This window comes from Elephas maximus, chromosome 7 (genome assembly GCF_024166365.1).
Source record: "Elephas maximus indicus isolate mEleMax1 chromosome 7, mEleMax1 primary haplotype, whole genome shotgun sequence".
Classification (NCBI taxonomy): Eukaryota; Metazoa; Chordata; class Mammalia; order Proboscidea; family Elephantidae; genus Elephas; species Elephas maximus.
The window spans coordinates 55565652-55579106 of NC_064825.1; the positions used below are offsets into that span (position 1 = coordinate 55565652).

At 36.2% G+C, this 13455-nt stretch overlaps 1 pseudogene; it reads left to right on the plus strand.

Annotated features, from left to right (window-relative positions):
• The first annotated feature begins 8436 nt into the window (after positions 1–8436).
• On the plus strand, positions 8437–9372 carry LOC126079484 (olfactory receptor 52J3-like; annotated as a pseudogene).
• Positions 9373–13455: the final 4083 nt, after the last annotated feature.

Consider the following 13455-nt stretch of genomic DNA (forward strand, 5'->3'; position numbering starts at 1 on the left):
CTAAGGAGAAAAAATAAAGTGCCCATTTCACAGATGGCTCTGCCAATAAAGCAAGATAATACATGCTGTACACCAAGTAAGTGCTCAACAAATTATAATTATCACATGTTCTGGGTTGAAAGATATGAGTTATATGTTCATGTTTACCATTAGTGACATAGCTACTCAAGTACAATTTCCTTTAAATCTCATTAGTAGCTATGATGTTCTTTTACTGAAGACTTTTATTCATTTAATAAATAATGAGTGCCTTCTGGATACCAAAGACTGTGCAATTTCTAGCAATGCAAATTGAAGAAGTGCCTGTCTTCAGTGGTCTACAGTGTAGTGGATAGGCCTATAAACAGAGGAGGGTTTTATTTACTAACATTTCTATATCAGAATTTCAAAAAAAAATTTAGAGTAATTGAAGAACTACTCTTTACATTGTAGTATAAAATGTGGCTTTAAATACGTCCCTCCAAGAGGACAGGAAAAACCTGACCTGACGATCTTAGAGAGGCCTAGGTCTCTGGTTGGTGCAAGTGATTTGCACTTGACTACTAATCTAAAGGTTGGTGGTTCAGATCCACCTAGCGGTGCTGCGGAAGAAAGGATTGGTGTTCTGCCTCTGTAAATATTACTGCCCAGAAAGCCCTGGAACAGTTCTATTTTGTAACACATGAGGCCATCATAAGTCAGACTGACTTCACAGCAAAGTGGGATTGAATTTTGGATAGGGAGGCCTAGCCTATATGGAAGAGGCAGAACTTTCATTAGTTATGTCTTACAGGCAGGAGAATAATGCAGAAACTAGAGATGAATAAGAGAAGAGTTCACAAGGCAAAAGTTCAGGAATGTTTAAGGGAAATCTGAGAGTTGGGGTTTAGAAAGTGAGACGATTCACAGCATGTGGGGGGATTTGAGGAATTCAGAAAGGAAGGTTTCCCTTCTTTTCTTTTAATGTTGCTATGGCCTTTGAATAATCTTTAGTAACTTTTGACAGCAGGCATTGATTCTTTCATTGTGACTCCACTGTGCCTAGGCCCCAAGGTTTCTGAATTTTCTCAGGTTACAGGTACATCAGGGCATGGTGTTGGTACTGATGATGATTTGTTGGTAAGGATAAGGCGCTTGCTTCATTTAATGTAAACTTCTTTACAGTTAGGCACATAAAGGTGCAAATATTAACATTTTAACCATCTTCATGAAAAAATTCATATATTTCCTAAGCTGCAGTTTATTCATCTTTCAAATGAGGGTGGGTGACATGGTCTATGTCTCTGTGAGGTTTCAATGAACAAACTTGTATTTTACAAAGTTGACAGAGACCTTCAGGGATAAACTTTCTCTATACCAGGTCTTCTTTCAGCTTTAGAAATGCCAAATGTGTTCCTCCCTTTTGGTTTTCTAACTCCAAGTCTTGGCACATTTCATTATAAGATTTTAATTTGTCTTCAAATGCTGCCTCTTTAAATATTCTGTTTAGCTCTTTAACTTCATCACATCTTCCATTTGCTTTAGGACAGAGGGGAACTGCCCCATAGAATTTCCAAGGCCATAAATAAGTGAATTAAAAACATCAATCCAGTGTAGGAGAGCAACACTTAAAATAAAAGTAAAATATGTATTATGGAATACATATAAAATTGAAAAGTATACGATCATATATAATTATTATGAGTCATTGAGAGCAGCACATATAAAAAAAATATTTTATTCCTGCAAAGATGTGCTTATATACACATATATATACACAGATATATATGTGTATATATACACACACATATATATCTGTGTATATATATATACATATATATACTTGCTGATAAAAGTAATTTATAATATCTGAAATGAGAGATGTTAATTCAAGAAAATTTGAATTTCTTTTTGAGATTATTCTATGAAAACCCTTTCCCCATTTTTTTCTTCATTTATTAGTTTGAGGCAATACTTTCTAATTAACGAAATTAGCCCTTTTCATAATGTGGCCTGCGAATAAATTTTCCTCTTATGTCATTTCTATTTGTTTTTGCTAATGATGGTGTCACAAGTTGGATTTTCTTTGAATCAAACTTTGAGTTGGAAATTTGTATGTAAGAAGTTGGTTAGAACAGCACTTTCAATTTCAACACTTACGAGGGAAGGAAAGAATTAGAACTAGTGAAAGACGATAAATTTATTCCATTTGTAAAACAAAGGCTACATTCAGTACTGCAGAGATCTCTGAAGCTAGGATGAGCCTTCAGAATTGTCCAAATCAAAGGATGGCCTGGTCTTTTTATCCACCATTGAGTGCTTACTGGATGTGTCCTGCCCATGAGGGGTGGGGGACATTACATTAAGTGACTTGGTTCCATTCAGCTGAGGGCAATTCCCAAGAAGGACTCAAAGGATCTGACAGATGCTAAAACTCTCAATAGAAGAATGGGTTCTTCAAGTCTGGCAGAAGAGAGTTTTGGGGGATAAATCACAACATCCACTACAGTTCATCCCTTGCATGCTTACTTCAGTAATAAATACTGAAGATTTTTTTCAAGGATTTAGGTGGTGCTCTTTTCATTGGTAAATATGAGAGAATGGTTAGTGAGATGATCTTATAGCTACTTACATTGAAACTGGTCTCAGGGTTGCAATGGTTGTGTTGCTGTTTTTAGGTGCTGTCGAGTCAGTTCTGACTCATAGCAACCCCATGTACAACAGACTGAAACGCCACCCTGTCCTGCGCCATCCTCCAAATCATTGCTGTGCTTAAGCCCATTCTTTCAGCCACTGTGTCAATCCATTTTGTTGAGGGTCTTCCTCTTTTTCCCTGACCATCTACTTTACCAAGCATGATGTCCTTTTCCAGGGTCTGGTTCCTGCTAATAACATGTTCAAAGTACGTGAGATGAAGTATTGCCATCCTTGCTTCCAATGAGCATTCTGTCTGTACTTCTTCCAAAACAGATTTGTTTGTTCTTCTGCCAGTTCAGAAGAATACACATTCAATATTCTTGGCCAACACCATAATTCAAAGGTGTCAATTCCTCTTCAGACTTTCTTATTCATTGTTCAGCTTTCTCATGCGTATGTGGGGATTGAAAATACCATTGCTTGGGTCTTATGCAGCTTAGTCCACAAAGTGACATCTTTGCTTTTCAACACTTCAAAGAGGTAGTTTGCATCAAATTTCCCCAGTTTAATGCATCATTTGATTTCTTGACTGCTGCTTCCACGAGTGTTGATTGGCAATCCAAGTAAAATGAAATCCTTCACAACTTCAATCTTTTCTCTGTTTATAATGAGGATGTTTAGTGGTCCAATTGTGATGACTTTAGTTTTCTTTATGTGAGTTGTAATCTGTACTGAAGACTGTAGTCTCTGATCTTCATCAGTGTGTGCTTTAAGTCTTCTTTACTTTTAGAAAGCAAGATTGTGTCATTCGCATATCACAGGTTGTTAATGCGTCTTTCTCCAATCCTGATGTAGCATTCTTATTCATGTAGTCAAGCATTTCAGATTATTTGCTCAGCATACAGATTTAATAAGTATGGTGAAAGAATATAACTATGATGCACACTTTTCCTGACTTTACACCACACAGTATCCCCTCATTTATGTTCAAACGACTGCCTCTTTGTCTATGTACGGTTCCTCATGAGCACAATTAACTGTTCTGAAATTCCCAGCATTGCATTGTTATCCATAATTTGTTACGAACAACACAGTCAAATGCCTTTACATAGTCAATAAAATATTGGTAAACATCTTTCTTGTATTCTCTCCTTTCAGGCAAGATCATCTGACATCAGCAGTGATATCCCTTGTTCTACTTCCTCTTCCAAATTCAGCTTGAACTTGTGGTGGTTCCCTATCCATGTACTGCTTCAACCACTTTTGAATGATCTGCAGCAAAATTTTACTTGTGTGTAATATTAATGACACTGTTCAAGAATTTCCACATTCTGTTGGATCAGCTTCCTTTGGAATGGGCATAAATATGAATCTCTTCCAGTCAATTGGTGATGCAGCTGTCCTCCAAATTTCTTGGCGTAGACAAGTCAGCACCTCTGGCGCTGCACTCATTTGTTGAAATATCTCAGTTGGTGTACCATCTATTCCTGAAGTCTTATTTTTTGGCAATGCCTTCAATGAAGCTCGGACTGCTTCCTTCAATACTATTGGTTCTTGGTCATATGCTACCTCCTGTAGTAGTTATACACCATCTTATTTTATATTTCTGTCACCCTCAGCTAACACTTATCCCTGATCAATATGAATTTCCCAGACTGATTTTTGAATTTGTATATTTGCTATAAAACCTAGACAAAAGCGCCCATCAACAGAGGAATGGATAAACAGAATGTGGTACATCCATACAATGGGATAGCATGCAGCCACGAAGAAAAGTGAGTTCTCAAATCATCTACAATGTGGATGAAAGTGGAGGACATTATAGTGTCACAGGGGAAAAGTAGTTAATATGTACCTCTCGGATATTTTAGATTATAAGTAAAATAAAACCTGATTTAACTGATTTGAATATTAAAGGAAATTTTGTCTCGAGTTAAAATAAAGTTATTGGTCTGAGTTCTTGTCACCAAGGAGTTGGTCTGATTCTTTGTTACCAAAAAATAAATTTCTTTCAGTATTTCAGAGCAGACATTTTATGACTCAACTTGATCCCAGGACTGTGTCCTATCTTGATTTCAAGATTTTTCTCAGCAGCTCTCAGAAACAGATCATTCATAATTCCCAACCAGCTAAAAAAGGAATAAGGCTTACCTAATATTTCTCTGCTTATGTCCTGAAGTTAACTGATTGAACTACTCACTTCTATGTCCGAAATCTTGAAGAAAATGGCACATACAGAGAGAAGTATGGAATTGTGATTTTTTTAGACATTTCATTTACGATTTGTGTGATACAACTGGAAAGGCCGAAGAGTCAGAAGAAGGATTTAACTGCATGATTTGTATTTCATGTTTTATGTATTAATCCTGATGGTGACTTTACCTCAGTGTTGTCTGTCTGTTCAACTGTGTAGTAAACAGATGTCATTATTTCACTCAAAATGATTTTATTCCAGGAAGAATCAGAAATGTGTATAAATATGACTCAAGCATGAGGATACTAAGTTTAAGATAAATGAAGGTCCAGGCCAAATGTTATAGAATTGGTAATATGAGACATTTTTCAATCTGGTTTTATAGGTCCAAGGTTATGAAAGTGGTGCTGTGAGATGAAGTCTATGATAATACAAACTAATACATACTAATTATAGTTGACCACTTAAAATGTGCCAGGTATTATACTAAGTGCTTCATAGTTGTTACATAATGGGAGCCCCACAACAACCACATTCCGTTTGTACTATTATTATACCTAATTTCCAGTTGAGGAGATTGAGGCATAGGGATGATTAGCAAACCACTTAAGATGACACAGGTATAAATCCAGTATTTGAACTGAGGTCCTTGTAAAATAAAATATGTAAAAGAAGGTGAATAGTGAGAAGAGTGAATATAGAGTTTCCCATGCCTAGTTGATATGTTTGAACTTTGGTATTTAAAGCACCATTTTACCTAGAAAACAACAACCCATATAATTTGACTGAAAAATTTCACTGAGCAAGATGAAATTTATCTGTTTTTATATATGTCATATTTAAATAGGAGCTCTGATGACACATCGGTTAAGTGTTCACCTGCCATTCAAAAGGTTGGCAGTTTGAATCTACCAGCTGCTCCTTGGAAACCGTATGGGGCAGTTCATCTCTGTCCTATAGGGTCTCTATGAATTGGAATCAAATTGACAGCAACGGATTTGGGTTTTTGTTGTTGTTGTTGTTGTTTGCTTGTTTTTAAAGATGAGATGTGTGTTTTAGTCTCCACATTTGTACTTTTCTGTATACAAAGTTTTACCCATGTCACTTTTCCTTGGGCTCTGTTTCCCAAGAGTCTAAAATTTTCCCAGCAGTCTCAGAGGAGTTAATCTCAGGGCTCCATTTAAGGTAAAAAACTAAATTAGGACAATTTTTTCAACTGTTTCTAGACAGCCAGTGCCTTAATATAAAACTAATCTCCTTGAAAAAAAAATATTAAAAAAAGGATACAGAGCTGTGTTGCTTGGTATTTTCCTTGTGTGTGTCTCCATTCCTGTGGAAGAATGAAGCATGACAGGTGAATTTTCTCTTGATTTAGGCACGTATTAAAGTCAAATGAAAGAGACAGAAGCAGAGGTGGCTGAGAACTCCTGAGCTTGATGTGCATAGTACTTCAATTTTTTTATCTAACCAAACATTTTTAAAAACTTGCATCTAGCGTCTATCAAATGAATATGAGATATTCTTAAAAACATATGAAAGATCCAAGTTGTTTAAAATACATCTGCAAAGTGATTATATGATTGTTTGGTTGATAAAGCATAATATCTGCTTCTGCTATGTAATATAGGGAATTAAAGACCAAGGTTAGCAGAGACATAATATTAATAGTACACTTCTACTGGTAACCCCAAAATTGATATCAGGGTGTCTAAGACCATGTTCTTAGCCAACATCCACTGGGCTAGGGACCCTTGCCTGGATATATCAATTATTAAAAAACACAAATAAGTGTGTCATTATGCTGTGCAGGATTCACTCTCTCTTCTCTCTCTGGCCTAATCTGAGACAGAAAATAACATTTATTTTAATTTTTTCACCTTGATATGCTTCCTTTCTAGATGTGTTGTTATATATATGGAGCTATATTAAGGATAAATACAGAAGTCTGTGCTTACTTCATCCTAGTCTTGAATCACTCTGCTTTAAGTTGGTGATCCAGATAAGGTCTCTTTATTTCATTGCTTATGAGGGCCTGGGTTGCTTCCGTATTATCCTGGAGACATTGTAAAATTGTCTGTCTCTATTTCCTTTAGACAATTAAAGGAGTCAATCGTACCTTCAGTTAGGCTGCTATTCCAGACATCGATGTGCCACTCAAAAATGTCATCCCTAAGTCTAAAACCTTCAGAAACTCTATGTTGTCTTCTACCCACATTTCCAGTGACTTAAGCAAGAATGATTAAAAAAAAAATTATTATTATTATTTTTAATCAAGAATGAAGACAACTCAGTAAGTTTTATCTTTGCAATAGTGTCAAAATGAGTATTTGCAGAGAACTTGATATGGAATGAAGAGTGAATGATATGTTCAGATGTTATTAGAAACTGCTATCACCATATTGTTGTTAGGTGCTGTTGAGTTGATTCAGACTCATAGCAACCCTATGTACAAAAGAATGAAACACTGCCTGGTCCTGCACCATCTTCATAATCACTATGTTTGAGCCCATTCTTGCCTCCACTGAGTCAATCCATTGGGTTGAGGTTCTTCCACTTTTTCACTGACCTTTTACTTTACCAAGCATGATGTCCTTCCCCAAGGACTCATGCCTCCTGATAACATAGCCAAAGTATATGAAATGAAATCTTGCCATCTTTGCTTCTTAGGAGCTTCCTGGCTGTACTTCCAAGACAGATGTACCATACACTCTAAGATAACCATGAGCAGCACAGTGGTTAAGAGTTTGGCTGCTAACCAAAAGATTGGCACTTTGCATCCACCAGCCACTCCTTGGAAACCCTATGGGGCAGTTCTACTCTGTTCTATAGGGTAGCTGAGTCAGGACTGACTCACCAGTAATGGCTTTGGTTTTTTGGTTTTGAAAGGGGATGGTCGTAGGACAATAGATCCATCAATGAAAATGGGTTAGAGGGTTTATTATTATATTTGTTTCTGTCCTCTTTCAAGTATAGAGGTACATGGCTCAGGTTGTCTTCTCCTGTGCGGGTATCTCAGAGAGACTGTGCTTTTATTTGTGACAATCTGTGTTTTTGATTTTCTGTTTCTGTCCTGGTGACAATATGTTAGGCTTGGTCTTGGTATTTCCATATTTTTTCCACAGCAGTAAATGAAGAATGAATCACTAGAAAAAAAATCTGCAGTTTCTAATTATGGAAGATTCTTATACATATGGTTATGTGAAATTACTTTCTTCACTATGTATCTCTGTTTTTATATTTCTGCATATCTCTGTGTTTATATTCTTGGTTATTCATGTGTCCCTTCCAGTCAAGGAATTCACAGAGGGTACAGGACATGCAATGTTTTGTTAATACAATATTAAAAAGTTAACATCGAGTTCTCTTTCTTAGAACTCTACAGTGGGCTTGTCAATCAGTCTTATATGTTTAAAATTATAATTAAATCAATGTAAGGATAGAGCTAATAATGAGTAAGTTCTTTGAATTGGCCTATTCAAATGACTATGGCTCAGGTTTAGTATAAAAACTATATTAGCAGATTTCTCCATATGGGTAACCTTTTCATTTTCATTCTGTAGCGAACACCAATCCCTTATTCAAGCCGTTTGTTCTTTTTCCTTCTTTTTCTAAGAGTGGCAATTTCTCCTATTCTACCATTTGGAAGGATGTTTTCTTACAACAGCAGCATTTTCCACCCAACCACATTTTTCCTCATTGGAATTCCAGGTCTGGAAGAGGTTCATGTCTGGATATCCCTGCCGTTTTGCACTGTTTACCTTATGGCTTTGTTGGGCAATGCCACCATTCTCCTTGTAATCAAGACAGAACAGATCCTCTGAGAGCCCATGTTCTATTTTCTGGCCATTCTTTCAATAATTGATTTGGCACTTTCTGCAGCCTCTGTGCCCCGTATCCTGGGTATCTTCTGGTTTGATGCTCATGAGATTAACTTTGGAGTGTGTGTGGCCCAGATGTTTTTGATCCATGGCTTCACTGGCATGGAAGCTGAGGTTCTGATGGCCATGGCCTTTGACCGTTATGTAGCCATCTGTGCTCCACTCCACTACACCACCATCTTGACAGCCCGTGTGCTGGTGGGCATCACTATATGGGTTGTATTTCGTCCAGTTTTATTTACACTTCCTGTTGTCTATCTTATCTACTGCCTACCCTTTTTTCAGGCTAATACAGTAGCCCATTCCTACTGTGAGCACATGGGCATTGCAAAATTGTCTTGTGGAAACATACATGTCAATGGTATCTATGGGCTTTTTATGGTCTCCCTCTTTCTCCTGAACCTAGTTCTTATTGACATCTCCTATGTTTACTTTCTCTGTGTCGTCTTCCGCCTCCCATCTCATGATGCACGAATAAAAGCCCTAAGTACCTGTGGCTCCCACTTCGGGGTTCTCTGTGTTTTCTATATCCCTTCAGTCTTCTCTTTTCTTACTCACCGATTTGGACAAAACATACCACAGTATGTTCATATTCTTATTGCCAACATCTATGTGATTATCCCACCCTCACTTGACCCCATCATTTATGGTGTGAGGACCAAACAGATACGAGAGCGAGTGCTCCGTGTCTTTATTACAAAATAAGAAACTCCTATCTCCTTCGTTTACTGGTCGTTTGGATCCAACAAGGAAAACTGTTGTGTTCTTGCCAGAAAAACTGTTTTCTTTGTCTAAATATTATGTGCAAAGTTATATACCAGGGGATTTTATTCTGATGCTTATTTAATCTATGATTTGAATAACCTTTATAATATTTCAAGTTCTAAGACTAGTTATTATCATGGAGGAGATATATGTGGACTCTGTTTACATCAATTCCCTAGGAGTAACAGGGAATAATTCAAGCAATAACCTTTGTTATTATTATATTTGTTAACACTTTTTTTCCCCCAAAATTATGATTCTATACTTTCCCTCATAAAAGAAAGGTGAGATAAGGAAACATATAACAACTACCTTTGTTCTCGCAACATGGAATTAACATCTATTATTACTATGATAACCTAGTGTCATCGAGTCGATTCTGGCTCATAGCAACCCTATAGGACAGAGTAGAACTGCCCCGTAGAGTTTCCCAGCAGTGCCTGGCGGATTTGAACCGACTTTTAGTTAGCAGTTAAGTGTAATTAAAGCTCCTGTCAATCAGAGTAATGATATCACAGTAACTGCTAACTAAAAGTCAGTTTGTTCGAACCCACCAGTTGCTCTGTGGGAGAAAGATGAGGCAGTTTGCTTCTGTAAAGATTTACAGCCTTGGAAATGCTCTGGGGAAGTTCTACCCTCTCCTATAGGGTCTCTGTGATTGGGAATCAACTGGACAGCAGTGGGTAATAGTAACAGGTGTTACTATGATATCTTTATATTAAATGTTATTTTTAATCAAGCATAGATATTTAAGTTGAAATGACATATGGTCACTACCCTAATCCAGTTTCAGTTATTTTCCTGTCTTCAAAGATAGTGATTATGAACACATGATTTTTTTTTTTTATTTCACAGAGTCTAATTTTATAGTTTTAAGTTAATCTTGAGGGGGTTGAAGTACAAAATTTTAATTTATGTAAACATAGTGTGTATGATTTTATAGCCAATTGTTGTACTTAATATTAAAATAAAAAATTTGTATTGATATATATAGAATGTAGTTATTTCTTTTTTAAACGCAGTAAAATCTTCATCCTTTTGCATTTTATTAATTCTTTCATTTTTTTTTTTTTTTTGTTGTTGTTTGTTTCCTTTGAGTCAATTCTGACTCATGGGACCCCATGTGTGCAGAGTAAAATTACTCTATAGGGTTTTCAAGGCTGTGACCTTTGATGCACATTGCCAAGCCTGTCTTCAAAGGATCCTCTGGGTTAGTTGCAACGACCAGTGTTTCAACTAGTAGTTGGCTGCTTAACCGTTTGCATCACCCAGGGACTCCTACCCTTTCTTCTCTTGATGATATTTATGTTATTTCTGTTTTCCTAATTTAGCAACAACGTTTGACTTTCTCTGAATATTTTTGGTGCATATTTAAAAAATGTATCCAGGTTAAACACTTAGAAGTAGAATTGTTAAGTAGTGGATTACTGATTGATTAGCTTATATTCTTGCTTTCTTGTATTGTTTCTTACTTACTGTAATTCTGCCCCTCCTATAAATTTTCTGTCTAGATTCTTAAAAATTTCTTTGCATGAGTTATTTGACTATACTTGAAATAGCAAAACTTTTCTATAAACCGTTTATATTTAATCATTTATTTTCATATAGGAGATTAAAATTTATGGTAAATCCTGTCAATTTCATCTCAAGATTTCTGCATAGCTTTATTGTACACTAACATTTATTTTATTATTAGTGTGTGTGTGTGTGTTTATTTTTACACGTAACAAACTGCAATTGATTTTGGTGTAAAATCTGAAGGAACAAAATTAAATACTTTTTTGTTTCTATTTCTTGTCTATTTGTCTAACAATAAATGTAATAATTTATCTATTTATAAATAACTGATTTGTTTAATTCTTTTTTATGTATTAAAACTCATTATGTACAAAGGTCTGTTTTTCTTTTATATATTTTGCTTTTCTGTTTATTCTTGCACCAGTACCACAATGTTTTAATAATTACAAGTGTGTAATATATTTTGTTGTAATTTTAATATATTTTAATTATACTTTATAGAATTATACTATGTAATTTTAAGATATAAAATAAATATATGTATATGTATAAATACATGCATTTATATATATTTGTGTGTGTTTATATGTGTATGTACATATATATATGTATTTAAGTGAAAGAAGCTATATACTCTATGGTTTAATTACGTGATAATCTAAAAAGGCAAAACTATAGAGATACCTAAATGATCAGTGGCTACCTGGAGCTTGAACAGATGGGTAGATGGTTGATTAGGTGAAGCAAAAGAGAATTTTAGGGTCATGAAACTTTTGTGTATGGGACTGTAATTTTGGATACATGTCAATGCATTTATCAAACCCTTTGAAATTTACAGTACAAAAAGTGAATCCTAATGTAGGCAAATTAAAAACTTTGTTTAGGAAATCGGTAGAATTTCAAGAAAGAAAGCAGAATGGGATAAAAACAATCTAAATGTATTTAAAAATATATGAAACAACCTCACTGAAGCAATTGGGTGAAAGAGATGCTGACCTTAGAAACTGAAAATGAGTGGAGTCTAAAACTAAAGGTAAAAGAAACTACAAAAGACTGTATGCTAGTTGATAAGTTTTCCAAAGGGGTATGGTCAACAATCTGATACTACTATATAGATATAAAAAAAAAAAAATTTTTTTTTTTTTATATCTATATATATAGATATATGCATACATACATACTGGAGTCAGCCAATTAAGCAACTGGGTGATGACTAGTGTAAACAAGATTTCTCACTTTTGAATGGGAGTTCCGATAAATAAGGGGAGGAGGCTAGAATGATCCGTGTGGTGATAAATTAGAACTGGAGGTATCAGTATGAACTCATGTTTAGCTTAATTCAGATACAGATGGCTACATATAGAAATCGTTATAGACATGTGTATATATACGGACTTATTTACACACATATATTCTCTTTCTCAGAAACCCTGGTCGCGTAGTGGTTAAGTGCTACAGCTAACCAAAGGGTCGGCAGTTCAAATCTGCCAGGTGCTCCTTGGAAACTCTGTGGGGCAGTTCTACCCTGTCCTTTAGGGTCGCTATGAGTTGGAATCGACACGATGGCACTGCGTTTTTGTATTCTCTTTCTCTGTCAGAAGAGAGGGCCTAGATCAGATATGGTGAAAGGCGAGGATCTGGGTGACTGCATATATGATACCTTTCTACAGTTTTGTTATAATGAGAAGCATAAGGAAGCTAGTTGGTTTGTCCTGCTTTCGCTAGACAAACGAGTGAAAGAAAGAGATGCACTCAGGGCTTCAGAGTGAAGTTCAAGTGACTGAATTACAATGCTGGGTCAAGTGCCAACCTTGAAAGGTGTCTGAAGTAAAAGTGAGGGCATTGATTGGGAAGAAATGGGATCCTGAAACTTGGGATGGGGACATACAGGCAGATAATCAGGAAGCTGGAGACACTGAGCCCCTAAATTCCATTGAATCACTTCTGCCAACTGAGCCGCTCCCATCGGAAGAGATTACTTCATTCTTGTCAGCCACATCACCATGCCCAGAAAAACCATTAACCCCTCCACTCCCATCTAATGAGATTAGCCCTAGTCCAGCTGCCTCTAAAGAGCCTTTGCCTGAATCATTACCTGGGGCATCGCCTGAGGTAGATGCTTTACAAGACAATGCTGAATATTCTCAAAACAATTCCACACTACTGATTCTGGCTTCTGGACCTATATAGACTTAAATTCCAGTGAACCCCAAAAAGTTAAGTATAAAATGTGACCCAGGAGGAGGTATGCTACACTCCAAAAGAACTGCTTGACTTTTCTAATATGTACAGACAGAAACCTGGGAAATATGTGTGGGAATGGCTATTAAGGGTATGGGATAATGGTGCAAGGAACATAAAGATGGATCCATCTGAGTTTATTGATATGGGCCCTCTAAGCACAGATTCTTCATGTTTCAACTCGAGAAGTTAGGAAAGGATCTAATAGTTTATTTGGTTGGGTTGCTGGTGGATGGATTACACTGTGGGCCTATGCTAAATCAA